The 17,714-nt window shown below is 44.5% G+C and overlaps 1 protein-coding gene and 1 non-coding gene across 2 annotated transcripts in view; one reads left to right on the top strand and one right to left on the bottom strand.

Moving 5' to 3' along the window:
- LOC120978625 (protein shisa-9-like) overlaps positions 1–17,714 on the top strand; it is a 1,109,246-nt gene that overhangs the window by 179,093 nt on the left and 912,439 nt on the right. The gene's annotated exons all lie outside the window — the stretch shown is intronic.
- Positions 1,167–1,361, bottom strand: LOC120979969. Its single transcript, XR_005774450.1, has one exon. It is a non-coding gene; the product is annotated as a U2 spliceosomal RNA (small nuclear RNA).

The following is a 17,714-nucleotide window of genomic DNA, read 5'->3' as shown; positions in this document are numbered from 1 at the left end:
AATTTTTCTGGCCGCTGATACAGCAGCGGCTGCAACAATACCTAATTTTTCAGGCATGTGTACATGCCTAATTTTTCTGGCCTCTGGTGCTGCACTGTGGATGCAAAAACAAAACGGCACATCCATGTGTCAATTCCCCTTCGTGATCGTTACCTTGTTGTTATGAAGGGGCTTGCGTATCACAATGAAGCGACCACCTCTAGGAGTGTGTTGGCAATGGCAATGTTGGCACACCCCAGATGATAAGGTCGTTGCTTCATTGTGAACAGACCAAAAGCGATCAGCTGGATAATTTCGCCTAGAAAAAACATAAATTTTCTTTGCGATCATCTAAGGTGATCATTAAAGCCTACTAGGCCAACAATGGGCCCACACTGCAGAATCATTGTTTTCTGGGTCACTTAACTGTCACTGAATTACTTCAGCACGACCATAGGCTTTGAAAAACCCCCATCGCCTGCAATCTCCCAAACGTGCGCACGAGCACAGTCATCACTACACCAAGATTGACGCATAGAGGAATAAAATTTATGTCATGAGTGTGTCAACTATTGACAACTCTTTGCGGTTGTCTAAAATCTATTCCATACACGTCCCCTGATAGGGACGTAACAGGGATTAAACTGATAGGAATAGTACTACTTAACACACCACTCATATCTGGTGGCACAGTACATTCCACGGCATGCGCGCAGTGCCCCAAATTGGAAGTAGCAGGACCAACCAAGCATCTTTTTCCATCTCCCGGTTCCTAAAATCTATTCCATACACGTCCCCTGATAGGAATAGTACTACTTAACATACCACTCATATTGGGATTGCACAGTACATTACAAGGCGCACGCGCAGTGCCACAAATTGGAAGTAAGAGGACCTACCAAGCATCTTTTCCCATCTCCTGGTTCCTAAAATCTATTCCATACACGCCCCCTGATAGGGGACATAACAGGGATTAAACTGATAGGAATAGTACTACTTAAACACACCACTCATATCAGTTTAATCCCTGTTATGTCCCCTATCAGGGGGCGTGTATGGAATAGATTTTAGGAACCAGGAGATGAAAAAGATGCTTGGTCGGTCCTCTTACTTCCAATTTGGGGCACTGCGCGTACGGCTTGCAATGTACTGTGCCACCAGATATGAGTGGTGTGTTTAAGTAGTACTATTCCTATCTGGTGGCACAGTACATTGCAAGCCGTACGCGCAGTGCCCCAAATTGGAAGTAAGAGGACCGACCAAGCATCTTTTTCCATCTCCCGGTTCCTAAAATCTATTCCATACACCGGCCCCTGATAGGGGACAAAACAGAAATTAAACTGTTAAGAACAGATTTTTTTTTTATAAAAAAAAAAAAAAAAAAAAAAAAGAAGGAGGACAGCCTCTGTGGAGCTGGGTATTTTTTGGCCGCGTTACTGAACACTCATGCACAATGGCTGTAGGCTCATGGGTCCTTTTGACAAACCTGGTCAGTCAAACCCAAGGCAACATCATCGACCTTATCCCATATGCGTTTTTTCTAGAGCATGCCCTGCGAAGAGTGCTGGATCAGGCCGTAGATGAGCATGAAGAGGAAGAGTTGTGGTCACCACCAGAAGCAGCCTTGTCGTCGATTGCTGGACCTGCGGCAATGCAGAGAGAGGAGGTGGAAGACCAACCACAGCAGGCATCCCAGGGGGCTTGTTGTCACCTTTCAGGGACCCTTGGTGTTGTACGTGGCTGGGTGGAGGAAGAGACCTTCAATGACGTCAGTGAGGACAAGGAACGGGACATGGCTAGCTTGGTATCCAACCTTGTGCAAATGGGGAGTTTGCGGTTGTGCAAATGGACTGTGCGGTTGTTTGCGGTGCATTAAACGGGGAGTTTGGTCTGTCACTGTGAAGCGGGCGTAACCCTTGCACTACCTGATCGATACAACATCATACCTGATCGTATACACACACTGGATGTTTTAAAGCACGTTATTCCAAACAATTTAGGAATGTTAGGTGATTTATGCCCTTTATGGATTAAAACCCGACTGTGTCAACTATGTAATTTTCTATGGGAATTTTGCCATGGATCCCCCTCCGGCATGTCACAGTCCAGGTGTTAGTCCCCTTCAAACAACTTTTCCATCACTATTGTGGCCAGAAAGAGCCCCTGTGGGTTTAAAAATTCGCCTGCCTATTGAAGTCTATGGCGGTTCGCCCGATTCGCCCGTTTGCGAACATTTGCGAAAATTCGCGTTCGCCAACTGAAAATTTTATGTTCGCGACATCTCTAGTTAGGTCATGTGATATTTTTATAGAGCAGGTTATTGCGGACGCGGCAATACCTAATATGTAAACTTTTATTATTTATGTAAGTTTTACACAATGATTTAATTTTTTAAACAAAAATCATGTTTTAGTGTCTCCATAGTCTGAGATACATTTTTTTTCAGTTTTTGGGCAATTATCTTAGGTAGGGTATGATTTTTTCAGGATGAGATGACGGTTTGATTGGCACTTTTTTGGGGTGCATATGACTTTTTGATCGCTTGCTATTACACTTTTTGTTATGTATGGTGATAAAAAATTGCTTTTTTACACTTTTTTTTCTACGGTGTTCATCTGAGGTCATGTGATATTTTTATAGAGCAGGTTCTTACGGACGCGTCGATACCTAATATGTATACTTTTTTTTTATTTACTTTTTTACACAATAACAGCATTTTTAAAACAAAAAAATGTTTGTGTCTCCATATTCTGAGCCAAAGTTTTCTTATTTTTTGGGCGATTGTCTTAGATAGGGGCTCATTTTTTGCCGGATGAGGTGACGGTTAGATTGGTACTATTTTGGCGGGCATATGCCATTTTGATCGCTTGGTGTTGTACTTTTAGTGATGTAAGGTAACAAAAAAAATTGTTTATTTAACAGTTTTTTTTTTTACGGTGTTCATCTGAGGGGTTAGGTCAGGTTTATAGAGTCGGTCGATACGGATGCGGCGATAGCTAATATGTCTACTTTTCTTTTTTTCCCTATTTAAAAAATAATAATAATTTACTTTATTTGGGGAAAACATTTTTTTTTTACTTGAAACTTAATTTTTTGGGGGGAAAACTTTCTTTTTTCAACTTTTTTATTCACTTTATTTTTTGATACATTTTGGGACTTCAACTTTTGGGGGTCAGATCCCCTTAACAATGCATTCCAATACTTCTGTATTGAAACGCATTGGCTGTATGTGTAATACAGTGTGTATTACTCATACAGCTTCATGCCTGTGAGATCCAAGGGGCTGGATCTCACAGGCTCTCCACCGGAAGGCAGCCCCGATGGTAAGGAAGGCATCGCTCTGCCTTCCATGCCATCGGGTCCCTGTCACAGCAGCACGGGGACCCGATGGCAGCTCTGATCCCCGCCTGACATCGCACGTGCTGCGGTCAGCGCTGACCGTGGCACATGAAGGGTTAATGCGCCGGCATCAGTGATTTCTCCGATGCTGGAGCATGCAGCAGTGGTCCAGCTATCAGTGGGACCCCTGCCGCTGATCGGGGGCGGGCGCATCTCCTGCACCCGTTCGATCACCATGAAGTACATGTACGTCACGGGTCTTTAAGTCCTTAAGGGGTTAATGCTAAAATAGGCCTTATTAGCCACCTAAGGATACATCGCTAATAGCCGAAGATCTATCTATCAGATGTCAAGGTCCTCATCGAAAACGATGGACAAACAACAATATTAATCGCTGTTCATCATTTTTGTTGATGTGCTATAAACAAGTACTTCATAGAAAAATATGTCAATCAAAGTTCATAATCAAAAAATTTATTTATTCAGTCCATATGCTTCCAATATGTGTATTTTATATATTATGTCCCACAAGTGACTGTTACCTTTCCTCTATGCAAGTTGTATCACAAGGACGATGGTAAGTCTTTACTTGTAGCACTTATGTTGGTGATAATTTGCCAGTGGCATTGTAGCGCTTTTGGCAATGAGTGTTTTTATTTTTTATAAAAGGGTATTTTTCAGAGAGCACCCATATTGATAGATATTTGCATTAACAGTCTATATAACTCAGCGCTTACCTGCCAGTTGTTTGCAAGAGTGCTGGTAGCTGTGAGGCTGGTGGTGGAGCGCTTGCCTTATAATTAAGGATTTATATTTATGTTGGAGCGGGATAGATTGTTGGGATGTGCATTTACCCCTGCGTTATCAGCATATTGTACCCACTCTTGCAGGTCCCCACTTTCGCTGGTGATATTGTTCAGACTTCCAGCATGCCTTTCTGTTTGCACGTGTTCATCCTGCTGCATGCATATTTGTTGATGTATTGCAATTAATATTAGTATTTATATGGATTGCGGACCTGCCTAGTATGCGATTTATTCACTAGGATATAGATTTTTTTATCCTCTACCCTTCAGGATTGATTAGGATGACTGATCAATCTAACATGTGAATGAATAAATTTTAAATTTTTATTCTCTAGTTTATATTATTTGTATATATTTTATTATACATTTGTACGCAAATAAATCAGTGAAGCTGTTATATAACGAAGGTGTGCCTACATATTTTTCCAGAAGGTGATGTGCCTATTTATATATATATATGGCATCCCGGTCATGAAAATAGAGGACTCTAAGCAATAAAGGGCGCGGTGGTGCACCTGGTGGTGGGGGGCGAAACGGCTCCCTGTGTGCTTGTTCCACAGCAAACAGAGGAGACATCTTTTCCTTTCCTATTTTTTATGTTAGCCACTTTTCCACAAATGTAACAGCATCTGTTCCTTCGGTACGTTCTGACACACCAATATGCGCACATTTTTTCGCCGCAGCCTGTTTTTCAGGTCATCAGTTTTGGAGATAAGAATGGTGACATTGTGAATCACCCGCTGCATGTCCCTTTTAACTGGCGGCATTTGGTCTTCCAAATCACTTAAGCGGCCCTCCATTTCACTCATACGCTCTTTAACTTGCCTCATGTCTTGCCTTAGTAGCCCTATATCCTCTTTCAGGCCACCCACATTGGTAGTAAGCGCAGTGATTGCATTATTGCATTGTAACAGAGCTGAAAAGACATCCTTGATAGTAGGCTTAAGCGCTGAGGCGGCCATCCTGCCATTAAGATCACTGACCTCAGAGTCCTCTGAAATGTTGTCATCTTGCGATGGAGGCTCTGGAGGATTCCTTTTAACAGCGGCACCGTATGCGTTCAGGGCCGGCGCAGGATGAACATATTCAGTGGTGTGAGCAAACTTTTCCAGTCGCGCTGCCACATCCAGCAGCTTTTAGAAAAAGGGGTTTCTGATCAGGCGCAAAATCACAGGCTCCAATACGTCTCTTATGGGTGAATCTTCTTTAATTACATAAAAGATGAAGATGTATAGAACAACGCATTCCGGGGCTCAAAATGTCCCCTTCATCAGGTTAACAGTAGTCACAATAAAGAATTGTGGATACAGGTATATATAGAGGAAAAGAACCGCCAAAAAACGGGTTACCTGAGAGCTGCCCATAGATGGGAGGGGCTAGCCATAGGTAAAATGTCTCAAATAAGAATACAGTTTTTCAACTAATGAATCTTATTATATATAATGCTGGTGGTGTATAAGTGAAAGAAATACAGATAATGATAGGCGATTCTGTACTGTATATTAGTGAACCTAAGATCGATAAGCTGAAATCACATGACCGCTGCAGTGCGGTCATGTGATTGAGGCAGACTGGCTACTAGGTGAGCGCTCGGCACATGTGCTCTGCTTCCCTGTATTTTCTCTCTAGGCGGCTGGTCATGTGATCGCAAGACTCGCGATCACATGGCTAGTATCCATGACTACAGAGATGCTGCTCTGCAGCTAAAACGGAGCCCAGAGCATGCGCTCTGCTTCCCTGTGTTTCCTCTCTGGGCGGTTGGCCATGTGATCGCATAGCTCGCGGTCACATGGTCAGTATCCATGACTACAGAGACGCTGCTCTGCAGTTTAGATGGAGCCCAGTGTCCCTGGAATATTAAACACTGGTTGAAACCTGATATGTCCAGGCATAATACAGACAATCGTACCATACCACACCCTGCTATCCCTATCCTAGTGGACAATATTATAATAAACATTACACCGCATATGACGGCACACTCTCACAATGCCAGTGGAACCCACACTCAACCCTCTCCCCTTAAAAAACAAGACCACAAATATAAAAAAATTTAAAAACCATGGGTGTCATATTCCAACCGCAATAGATTCAACCACAATGAAATATCACGCTTCCAAGGAAACAGACCCGACAAGTACTACAGACCACAGATCCACCATACACCTCAATACAATAGAATACCAACTGACCAGACATCTACTTCTAATTCTTACCAGCATACACCCCATAGTCTGTGCCACACTCCTATCAATAGATCTGTGCATATCAATGGTCCATTAGATAACACAGCTATCCAGGAATCCCCAGCTTCTGTATTTCAGACTCCTTTACTCCAAGTGGAATGCATGCTCCCCTTATCACTAACACTACATTAACTCTTACCTCTCCGTCCTCAATGTTTTCTACAGAAATACTCAATACATGTGGTCCACTCAATCTACCACCTACTGAGTTTTCTATTCATCTCGATCAACATCCCTCAGTCACATCCAATTCCCCTACTCCTTCAGCCTGCTCTGAATTGGAGATTGACCCTCTCCTCACCATCCATGAGAGCACCTCTCCGCCAATTACATCACACTTGGATATACTTGCTAGTACATCCTCCACCATTTCTGATAATATCCATCCAAACCAACATAACGGTTCACCAATTATAGAATCTTCAATAGCTGGCCCCTTTACATCTATGGTATCTTTTTTAGACCTCCCTCCTCTGATTCATCCCGCAACTGTTCATCCCATTCCAATAAGTCCAAAAAACCAATATAGCCCATTTTTTTCACCCACTAGGCCACAAATCTGTAAAAAGAAAAAAATCAAGGAGAGGCTGTAGAGCAGGTCAATGCAAAAAGAAAAATTCCAACCCCTTGCAGCCAACACGGATTCCCAAACCAGATACATCACCCCTCTCCTATGGCATCTTTAACCTGTCCAGTCATATACTGACACCAAGTGAGATTGCGGTACTATCCAAAGGGCTTTCTTTTTGCCCCACTAGCAAAATTAAAGAATTTGATCTTTTTCTCGACTTGAATCGATATATCAAGAAACTCACCCTTAAAAGGCATTTCAAGATAAAGGAAAACTCCAACACTGGGTCGAGACTTGAGCCTAATACTGTATCGCCTGATACGGGACAGTGTAGCTTTACCCCCTTTACCATCTGGCCTAAAACCACCATCAACTTTTTATCCCATCCACCACAAGGGAAATTTCCTTGATACTTTTTATTCTGTGGTTTCAAACGATTTCAGGGATATCAATCATAAACCAGAAATAAGGCAAAACATTAAACTATCTGAGAAACTAGCCCTAAAAAAAAACTACAATCAGATACCGATCTAATCATTAGAAATGCCGATAAGGAAGGGGGGGGGGGCATAGTCATCCAGAACCGTGAAGATTATGTGAAGGAAGCCCTAAATATTCTATTCAACGATAAATATTATTTACCCCTTGAGTGTGATCCCTCCGAAACACATTTAGAAGAATTTCAGACTCTAATTAAATCTGGAGATCTGTCTGAATAAGAAAGAAAGGGAATATATTATGGCAAAAGAGTCCACACCAACTACTTTTTACCATCTTCCTAAGATCCACAAGGACATTCAAAACCCGCCGGGTCGACCCATAATATCAGGAGTCTCTTCCCTCACACGGAACCTGTCACATTACATCGACATCCATCTACAGAAACACGTTCTTAATCTAAAATCCCATCTGAGAGACTCTGCATCCCTCATTTCCCTACTTAAAGACATTAAGTGGTCAGATGGCTACCATTGGGTGACTTTGGATGTTTCAGCATTATATTCGAACATCTCCCACGACCTGGGCATGAAGTGTACATCCAGTTTTCTAGATAATGATTCAGAAATGCCTGCTACACAAGACATTTATTATGAGTGGCATTGAATTTATACTTATGCATAACGTGTTTACATTTCAAAATGACATTTATAAACAAATACGTGGGACCGCTATGGGGACGCGTTTTGCGCCTAGTTTTGCGAATCTTTTTATGGGGGCGTTTGAGGAGAAATTCATATACCAATCAAGCTTCTGGGCCAACAACAATATTGTCTTCTTCCGCAGATATATTGACGATTTGATTTTAATTTGGAATGGAGACTCAGCATCTATTGATAAGTTTATTTCGTATCTCAACACCAACGACTGGGGAATCACTTTCACTGGAACATCTGACAATAAAAAAACTGAGTTTCTCGATTTGGAAATCTTTATTCAGGATAGCAAAATAAATACACGCACATTTTTCAAAAAGGTCGACGGCAATAGCTGTCTAGACTTCAAGAGCACACATTATAGAAAATGGAAGACGAACATCCCCTTCAGTCAATTCAAACGACTTAGACGAAACTGTACTCGTGAGGATGACTTCTACCAACAGTGCGATACTCTGGCCTCCAGGTTCACCCAAAAAGGTTATCCCCCCAATATTATTTCTGGCACAAGAGAAAAGGCACAGAACTTACCCAAGATGAATGTCTGATCCCAATGTCTAAAAAGAAGAAAGAGATTAATAATGGGAAATACTGTTGCAATTTTATCACTACTTATAACCAAAATCATTTGTCGATAAAAGCGGTTTTAGAAAAACATTGGCACATTCTAAAAAGAGACCCCATCCTAAATCAAATCATTCCAGAATTCCCAAAACTCACGTACAAAAGAGCGCGTACCCTCAAAAACATTCTTGCACCCAGTAAACTGAATCCTGTGTCATACCACATTCAGAATCACGATACCACTGTCCCCAAAGGTAATTCCAAGTGCGGACACACAAGATGTCTATGCTGCTCCAGTATATGTCAAACATCTATTTTTTACAGCCGAGTGAGTGGGGAGTCATTCCCCATTTTGAGCAGCCTAAACTGTGAATCCAGCCACGTCATTTATCTCTTAGAGTGCCTGTGCCATCTACAGTATGTGGGGCGCACGATCCAAACACTGCGGAATAGACTGAATACAAATAGATCAAAGATTAAGAAAAAATACTGAAAACAGTGTATCCAGACACGCTGCGGAACATCATGAGGGTAGTTCAGTCGGATTTAAGGTGACCCCAATTGAACAAATCCCAAGCCACCTACAAAAAGACACCCAGCACATTAGACGTAGGGAAATGTACTGGATCTTCAAGTTGAATAGTTTGCATCCATGTGGCCTTAACGAAGCTTTTGAGATCAACTTATAGAAAGTCCTGGACTAGCATATTATATATATATATATATATTCTTATGCATTTTTAAACATATTTTAAACATATTTATATAAATTTGATACTTATTCTCCCACCCCCACCCCCTACATGGCTTTTAGATGAATATTATCAACTAATTTATTTTTATTTTTGTTCATCATTTTATTCAGTATAAGGCTACTTTCACACTAGCGTTTGGAGCGGATCCGTCTGATGTTTCATCAGACGGATCCGCTCCGATAATGCAGACGTTCGCATCCGTTCAGAACGGATCCGTCTGCATTAAAACGTAGAAAATTTTCTAAGTATGAAAGTAGCCTGAGCGGATCCGTTCAGACTTTACATTGAAAGTCAATGGGGAACGGATCCGCTTGAAGATTGAGCCATATGGTGTCATCTTCAAGCGGATCCGTCCCCATTGACTTACATTGTAAGTCTGGACGGATCCGCTCGCCTCCGCACGGCCAGGCGGACACCCGAACGCTGCAAGCAGCGTTCAGGTGTCCGCTCACGGAGCGGAGGCTGAGCGCTGGCAGGCGGATGCATTCTCAGTGGATCCGCCTCCACTGAGAATGCATTGGGGCCAGACGGATGCGTTCGGGGCCGCTCATGAGCCCCTTCAAACGGAGCGCACGAGCGGACACCCGAACGCTAGTGTGAAAGTAGCCTTAGTGAGGGCACATGTCACGGCGGACGTGCACAGTTAAACAGATAACACACCAACCAGGCTCTGGACGAGAGACGGGGAAGGGTCACCTCCTAATTTATCCCTGACCTCTTTCCCTACAATGCTCAGCCCACAGACCAAATCTTGATGGTAGATTTGCTGTGTCCACCAGCCTATGCTAACAGAACCCTGAACTCCCTGAGATGGTGAAGTGGGGAGAAAGGAGCTGCCAGCTCGCACAGAACCTGGATGGGATAGATGACATAAACAACCAAACAAGAAAATACACTTATCTGCTGAGAACAGGAACAAACAGCCAACCTTCCTTCCAAGACCACAATGAAGAGTATAATCCGCTCAGAGCACCCTTGGCTGGAGACTATTTAAACTAATGACTCCACCCAGTGCACCTGATGCGAGGCGGATCCAGCACAGCATCAAAACAAATACTAGACTCGTGCTGCAATCCTGGCCGACCTCCACACATCGTCAGAGTGGGGCATGACAGTAACCCCCCCTTCTACGGGTGACCTCCGGACACCCTGGACCAACCTTATCCGGATGGGGACCTATGAAAGGCCCTCACCAGACGGCTGGCGTTGACATCTGACGCCGGAACCCACATCCTCTCCTCAGGACCGTATCCCCTCCAGTGAACCAGGTACTGGAGGGAACCCCGCAGAACTCTTGAGTCGAGAATCCTGGAGATCTCAAACTCCAAGTTTCCCTCGACCAGAACAGGAGGAGGAGGCAATGGTGATGGTACCACCGGTTTAACATTTTTTTTAGTAAAGACTTGTGGAAGACATCGTGGATCCTCCAAGTCTGCGGCAGATCAAGTCGAAATGCCACAGGATTGATCACAGCAGAAATCTTATATGGACCAACAAATCTTGGACCCAGTTTCCCAAGATGGCATTCTCAACTTGATATTCCTAGTGGACAACCACACCAAATCACCCACACACAGGTCCGGACCAGTCACACGTCTCTGTCAGCATTCGTTTATACCTCTCACCCATCCTCTCCAAATTCCCTTGAATCCCCCGCCAGATAGAGGATAAGGCAGAAGAGAATCTCTCCTCCTCTGGCATCCCGGAGGAACCAGACCCAGAAAAGGTACCAAACTGAGGATGGAAACGTATGCGCCAAAAAATGGCGACTTACCTGTGGACTCCTGCCTACGGTTATTCAATGCAAATTCTGCTAAGGGCAAGAATGAGGACCAGTCCTCCTGATTCTCAGCCACAAATGCACCTCAAGTAGGTCTCCAGGTATTGATTAGTACGCTCCGTCTGACCATTCGACTGTGGATGAAAAGCCGACGAGAAAGAAAGTTGAATGCCAAGTCGAGAGCCGAACGCCCTCCAAAACCTGGAGACAAACTGTGTGCCCCTATCAGAGACAATACCTGAAGGAATACCGTGCAATTTAACAATATTATCACAAAACTCTGCGCAAGAGTCTTAGCGTTAGGCAGACTTGTTAGTGGTATAAAGTGAGCCATTTTACTGAAACGATCGACTACCACCAAGATCACTGTTCTCCCGGAGGAACTTGGTAGGTCCGTAATAAAGTCCATGGACAAATGTGTCCAAGGACGAGATGGAATAGACAATGGAAGAAGTGAACCAGGCAGTCGAGTATGAGCAACCTTAGACCGAGCGCAGGTTTCACAAGCTGCCACGTAATTCTCAATACTCTTAAGCAAACCTGGCCACCAGAACCTCCGGGACACAAGATCACAGGTGGACTTACCACCAGGATGTCCAGCGAGAACAGTATCGTGATGTTCCTTGAACACCTTGTATCGTAGGCCCTCAGGAACAAACAACCTCCCTGGGGGACACGAACCAGGAGCCCCCTCCTGAGCTCCAACACGTCCATCTCCAATTCAGGTACAGAGCGGAGACCACCACTCCATCCGCCAAAATCGGCGCTGGATCTTCTGAATCACCTCCCCCAGGGAAGCTGCGAGACAAGGCATCTGCCTTGACGTTCTTGACCCCTGGGCAAAAGGTAACCACGAAATTGAACCTGGTAAAAAACAATGACCATCTGGCCTGTCTAGGGTTCAGACGCTTGGCAGATTGCAGGTAAGCCAAATTCTTATGGTCTGTATACACAGTAACGGGGTGAGAAGCCCCCTCTAACCAGTGACGCCATTCTTCAAAGGCCAACTTGATCGCAACAACTCCCTATCTCCAACATCATAATTCCTCTCAGCGACCGAGAGCTTCTGGAGAAGAAGGCACACGGGACCCACTTGCCAGGAGAAGGACCCTGCGAAAGCACCGCCCCAACCCCCACCTCTGATGCATCAACCTCGACCACGAATGGCCGAGATACATCCGGCTGCACCAGAATGGGAGCAGACGCAAAACGCTCCTAATAGCCGAAAAGGCCTGCAATGCCTCATCTGACCAGACAGAGACCTCAGCGCCCTTCTTGGTCATATCAGTAAGAGTTTGACTAGCGTGGAATAATTCAAAATAAATTTTCTATAATAATTCGTAAACCCCAAAAATCGCATCAAAGCTTTCTGATTCTCCGGTCGGTCCCACTCCAGAACCGCCCGGACCTTTTCGGGGTCCATACGAAAACCAGAATCAGAAAGCATGTATCCCAAAAATGGAAGCTCTTGCACCGCAAACAAACATTTCTCCAATTTGGCGTATAACTTATTCTCCCGCAGGATCGTCAAAACCTGTCTCACATGATCCTGATGGGTCTTCAGATCAGGAGAATAAATTAAAATGTCATCAAGGTAGACTACTATGAACCTCCCCACCAAATGATGAAAAATATCATTGACGAATCGCTGAAATACCGCTGGCGCATTCGTCACCCAAAAGGCATTACCAGGTTCTCAAAATGACCCTCGTGCGTATTGAAGGCCGTTTTCCACTCATCCCCTCCTTGATCCTGATCAGATTGTATGCTCCTCTCAAATCCAACTTGGAGAACACCTTGGCTCCAACAATCTGATCAAAAAGATCAGAGATCAAAGGCAGGGGATATGGATCCCGGACCTGTAATACGATTCAGCTCCGGAAATCCAAACACGGTCTCAGTGATCCATCTTTCTTCTTCACGAAGAACAAACCTACAGCCACTGGAGACTTAGATGGTCTAATAAGACCTTTGCCAAACTCTCGGCGACATACTTTCGCATGACCTCTCTCTCGGGTTGAGAGAGGTTGTAGAGCCGAGACTTAGGCAACTTAGGCCCCCGGAATGAGATTCACAGGACAATCATAGTCACGATGAGGGGGCAATTCCTGAGCCCCACCCTCCGCAAACACGTCCGAAAAATCTGAGAGATACTGAGGCAAGGCCGTAACGGACACTTCAGAATAGATGTGACAAGACAATTATCCGAACAAAAACTTGCTCAACCAATGATTTGTCTCGCCTGCCAGTCTATAGTTGGGTTATGTTTAGACAACCATGGCAACCCCAAAATTATTGGAGCTGGCAAATCCTTCATGACGAAACAGAAAAAAAATCTCAGTATGTGAATCACCCACCCTTAAATGAATATCATGAACAACGTGAGTAAGGCTCCCTGAGAAAGAGGGAAGAATCAATGGCAAAAACACGAATCTCGTTCTCTAACGTGCAAATACTTAGTTCCCAAACCCTGAAGAAACAGAAAGTCAATTAAATTTACCCCAGCACCACAATCAAGAAAAACATCAACAAACACATTTCGAGACTCTAGCGCCACCATAGCTGAAAGGAGAAAACAGGAACTGCAGGGAACTTGCACACCAGTCTGCTCCACCACACCATTCATACCACCAAGTGTGAGGGAGGTTTTTTTTTTTCTTTATCACTCTCCCCTGTGGTTCAACATACGGACAAGAAAAACAAAATGACCCCTCTTTCCACAAAAGAAACATAAATTGTGCGCTTTACGAAAGTCTCTACTATCCGAATGGAAAGATATCTGACCTAACTGCATGGGTTCCTCTCCTAGGCCAGAATAACAAGCAATATCTCCCTGGGCAGCTGGTGGAACAAAACTACACGCGGGAGGAATCCCCTGCACAGAGGGACCCTTACCCCGCTCTCTGATACGTCTATCCAAACGTATCGGCCCAAAGACATTGCATTTTCCAAAGTATCAGGGTATTCATGAAAAGCCAGAGCATCCTTCAACCTTTCAGATAACCCCTGACAAAACTGGCTACGTAACGAGGGGTCGTTCCACCCGAATCAGTAGCCCACCTCCTAAACTCTGTGCAGTAAACCTCAGCAGTATATTTACCCTGTAGTAAGTTACATAATTTTGACTCTGCCATTGAAACTCGATCTGGGTCATCGTAAATCAATCCCAGGGCTTTAAAAAATTCCTCCACCGACCGGAGAGCCAGAGAATCGGGCGGCAGGGAAAAAAGCCCAGGATTGCGCATCACCCCTTTCAGCAAAGACATGACGATAGCCACCCTCTGATCCTCATTACCTGATGAAAATGGGCACAAACGAAAGTACAACTTACATGATTCCTTGAAACGGAAAAAATCAGTACCCCTGCAAATTTCTCCGGAAGAGCGACTTTAGGCTCCCCAACAATTTGACCTGTACCTGAAGCCAACACCCTCTGACACTGTGTGACGTACTACGTAGATCGCAACCTCAGGGACAAACCCTGCATGCGGTCACCAGTGCTTCAATTGACGCCATCCATAAACATTGAGAAATGGCGGTCACAGTATGGCGGATTATAATGTCCACGGCGACGTGCACAGTTAAACAGATAACACACCAACCAGGCTCTGGACGAGAGACGGGGGAAGGGTCACCTCCTAATTTATCCCTGACCTCTTTCCCTACAATGCTCAGCCCACAGACCAAATCTTGATGGTAGATTTGCTGTGTCCACCAGCCTATGCTAACAGAACCCTGAACTCCCTGAGATGGTGAAGTGGGGAGAAAGGAGCTGCCAGCTCGCACAGAACCTGGATGGGATAGATGACATAAACAACCAAACAAGAAAATACACTTATCTGCTGAGAACAGGAACAAACAGCCAACCTTCCTTCCAAGACCACAATGAAGAGTATAATCCGCTCAGAGCACCTTGGCTGGAGACTATTTAAACTAATGACTCCACCCAGTGCACCTGATGCGAGGCGGATCCAGCACAGCATCAAAACAAATACTAGACTCGTGCTGCAATCCTGGCTGACCTCCGCACATCGTCAGAGTGGGGCATGACAGCACATCAATTTTATTAATTTCAAAAATTTTATAATTTAATATTTCACATCTATTATTACACCATTCATTATTAATAATAATTATTATCTTGTATTATTATTATCATATCATTACTATTATGTATTATCATTATTGTTATTATATCATATATATTTTTATGTATATGCCGTTTTAACTTTTTTATGGATATGTGTACATCCGTATATTTATCTATAAGTTTATATGCTCTCATATTTATTTATTTATTTATTTGTACACTATAGGTGCACATAGTGCTCCATGTTTATGAGCCCCTTTAACTCCAATGCGCATATTTATTCTTACTCTGTACAAGCATATTTATATTTATATTTATATCTATATTCAATCCACCATATGAATCAACATATGTACCCCCTGGTATCCACTGCCGATCCTGTCCACATTACCCTATAGCGCTCAGTACGCCTATTCCAGGGACACTGGGCTCCGTCTAACTGCAGAGCAGCGTCTTTGTAGTCATGGATACTGGCCATGTGACCGCGAGCTATGCGATCACATGGCCAACCGCCCGAGAGGAAACACATGGAAGCAGACCGCATGCTCTGGGCTCCGTTTTAGCTGCAGAGCAGCGTCTTTGTAGTCATGGATACTAGCCATGTGATAGCGAGTCTTGCGATCACATGGACCAGCCGCCTAGAGAGAAAATACAGGGAAGCAGAGAGCATGCGCCGAGCGCTCACCTAGTAGCCAGTCTGCCTCAATCACATGACCGCACTGCAGCGGTCATGTGATTTCAGCTTATCAATCTTAGGCGATTCTGTACTGTATATTAGTGAACCTATCATTATCTGTATTTCTTTCACTTATACACCACCTCCTTGGGAGCCGCATACAGTTGCCGCGGTTTGGGTTGTTGTTTCAACCGCAGCTTGAGGCTTGATGTTGTTTGCCTCAAGTGCGGTTGCCGCGGACAACAGGTATGTGGTGCGGTCCCTTTGGAGTTTGTGTGCGTGCATGTATGCACTGTCGTTTGTCTGTGTGCACTCTGTGTACTGTGTGGTGTGCTACGGACATCTTTCCTGCACTGTGGTTGCCCGTGGCAACATTTGTCGTTGTGTACATGTGGTGGCAGTGTCCCGGCCTTGGGGCTGACTCTCAGGACACGGTTGCCACCATGTCGTTGCCTGCGGCAACAACCACAGTGTGTTTGTCGTGTTGGACACTTTCCCTTTTAGTTGGTGTTTTCCCTTTCCTGTGGTCCTGAAGGGTTAACTCCCTTCCAGTGTGTGTGATGTCACTGGGTGTGTCTGACCGTTGGGTGTGGCCTCTTAGGCCTATAAAGCCTCTCACTTTGGCAATGGCTCAGTAGGTTGCTTCAGTCATGCTTTGCTGTTGCAGCCTCCTGTGATTTCCATCTTCTTGTAAGGGCCACCCTTCCGGTCATAAGTTCTAATACCGTGTGGTGTTGTTGATGTCTTGTGTCTCTGTGTTTTGTGCAGCTATGGATGTCCTGGTCCCTGTTGTGTCTTCATGTGTGTGCTGTTTACCTTTGTCTGTGTGGACAGCCTTTCCTTAGCACGGGTTCCAGTCAGCAAGGCTGAGACAGGTTTGTGTGGAACTGTTTGGTTCACCTGTCTTATCCATAGTCCTGTTTATGTACCCCCCTTCATGCTGCTTGGCCAGTGAGACTCCTGCTCCTCTGTGCCTAGGAGGAGTGGGTTGTCTTACCCTGCTCTTAGCCCAGGGACCGGTCGGAGGGTAAGTCAGGGATCCGAGGTTCCTGCGCATGGGTCCTCCTACCATCAAGGTCGGCCCATGCAGGTAGGAGACAGGGTCAGCGTTAGGGACGCAACAGGAGGTGACCTGCTCCCTGATTCTGTGTTCCTGGCGAGGAGCGACTGGACATCTTCCGTCACCGCATGGCTGTGGATTTCCCCATCCTCAGCCGTGACACCACCAGCAACAATTAGCAATATATATAATAAGATTCATTAGTTGAAAAACTGTATTCTTATTTGTGACATTTTACCTATGGCTAGCCCTCCCATCTATGGGCATCTCGCAGGTAACCCGATTTTTTGGCGGTTTTTTTCCTCTATATATAACTATCAACTATTCTTTATTGTGACTACTGTTAACCTGATGAAGGGGACATTTTGAGCCCGAAACGCGTTGTTCTATACATCTTCATCTTTTATGTAATTAAAGAAGATTCACCCATAAGAGATGTATTGGAGCCTGTGATTTTGCACCTGATCAGAAACCCTTTTTCTACAAGCATCCTTTGGGGGATTGGGCATCCGATCCCAAAGATACCTCTTCTGCGGCTGCATTCACAGATCGAAAGGTCTCTATATACCTACATACCTACAATAGAGTTGTGTCTATTATTGCACAACCTAAAAAGGTGAGCACCTCTACTTGCTTAACAATTAAGTTTATACTGAACATACTACCCTATTGTGCGCCCCCACACCTTTTCTTT

The sequence above is a fragment of the Bufo bufo genome, chromosome 9, assembly GCF_905171765.1.
Source record: "Bufo bufo chromosome 9, aBufBuf1.1, whole genome shotgun sequence".
In the NCBI taxonomy this organism is placed as follows: Eukaryota; Metazoa; Chordata; class Amphibia; order Anura; family Bufonidae; genus Bufo; species Bufo bufo.
Note: the sequence above shows the minus strand (reverse complement) of the source record. Positions and strands in the feature narration are given on the sequence as shown.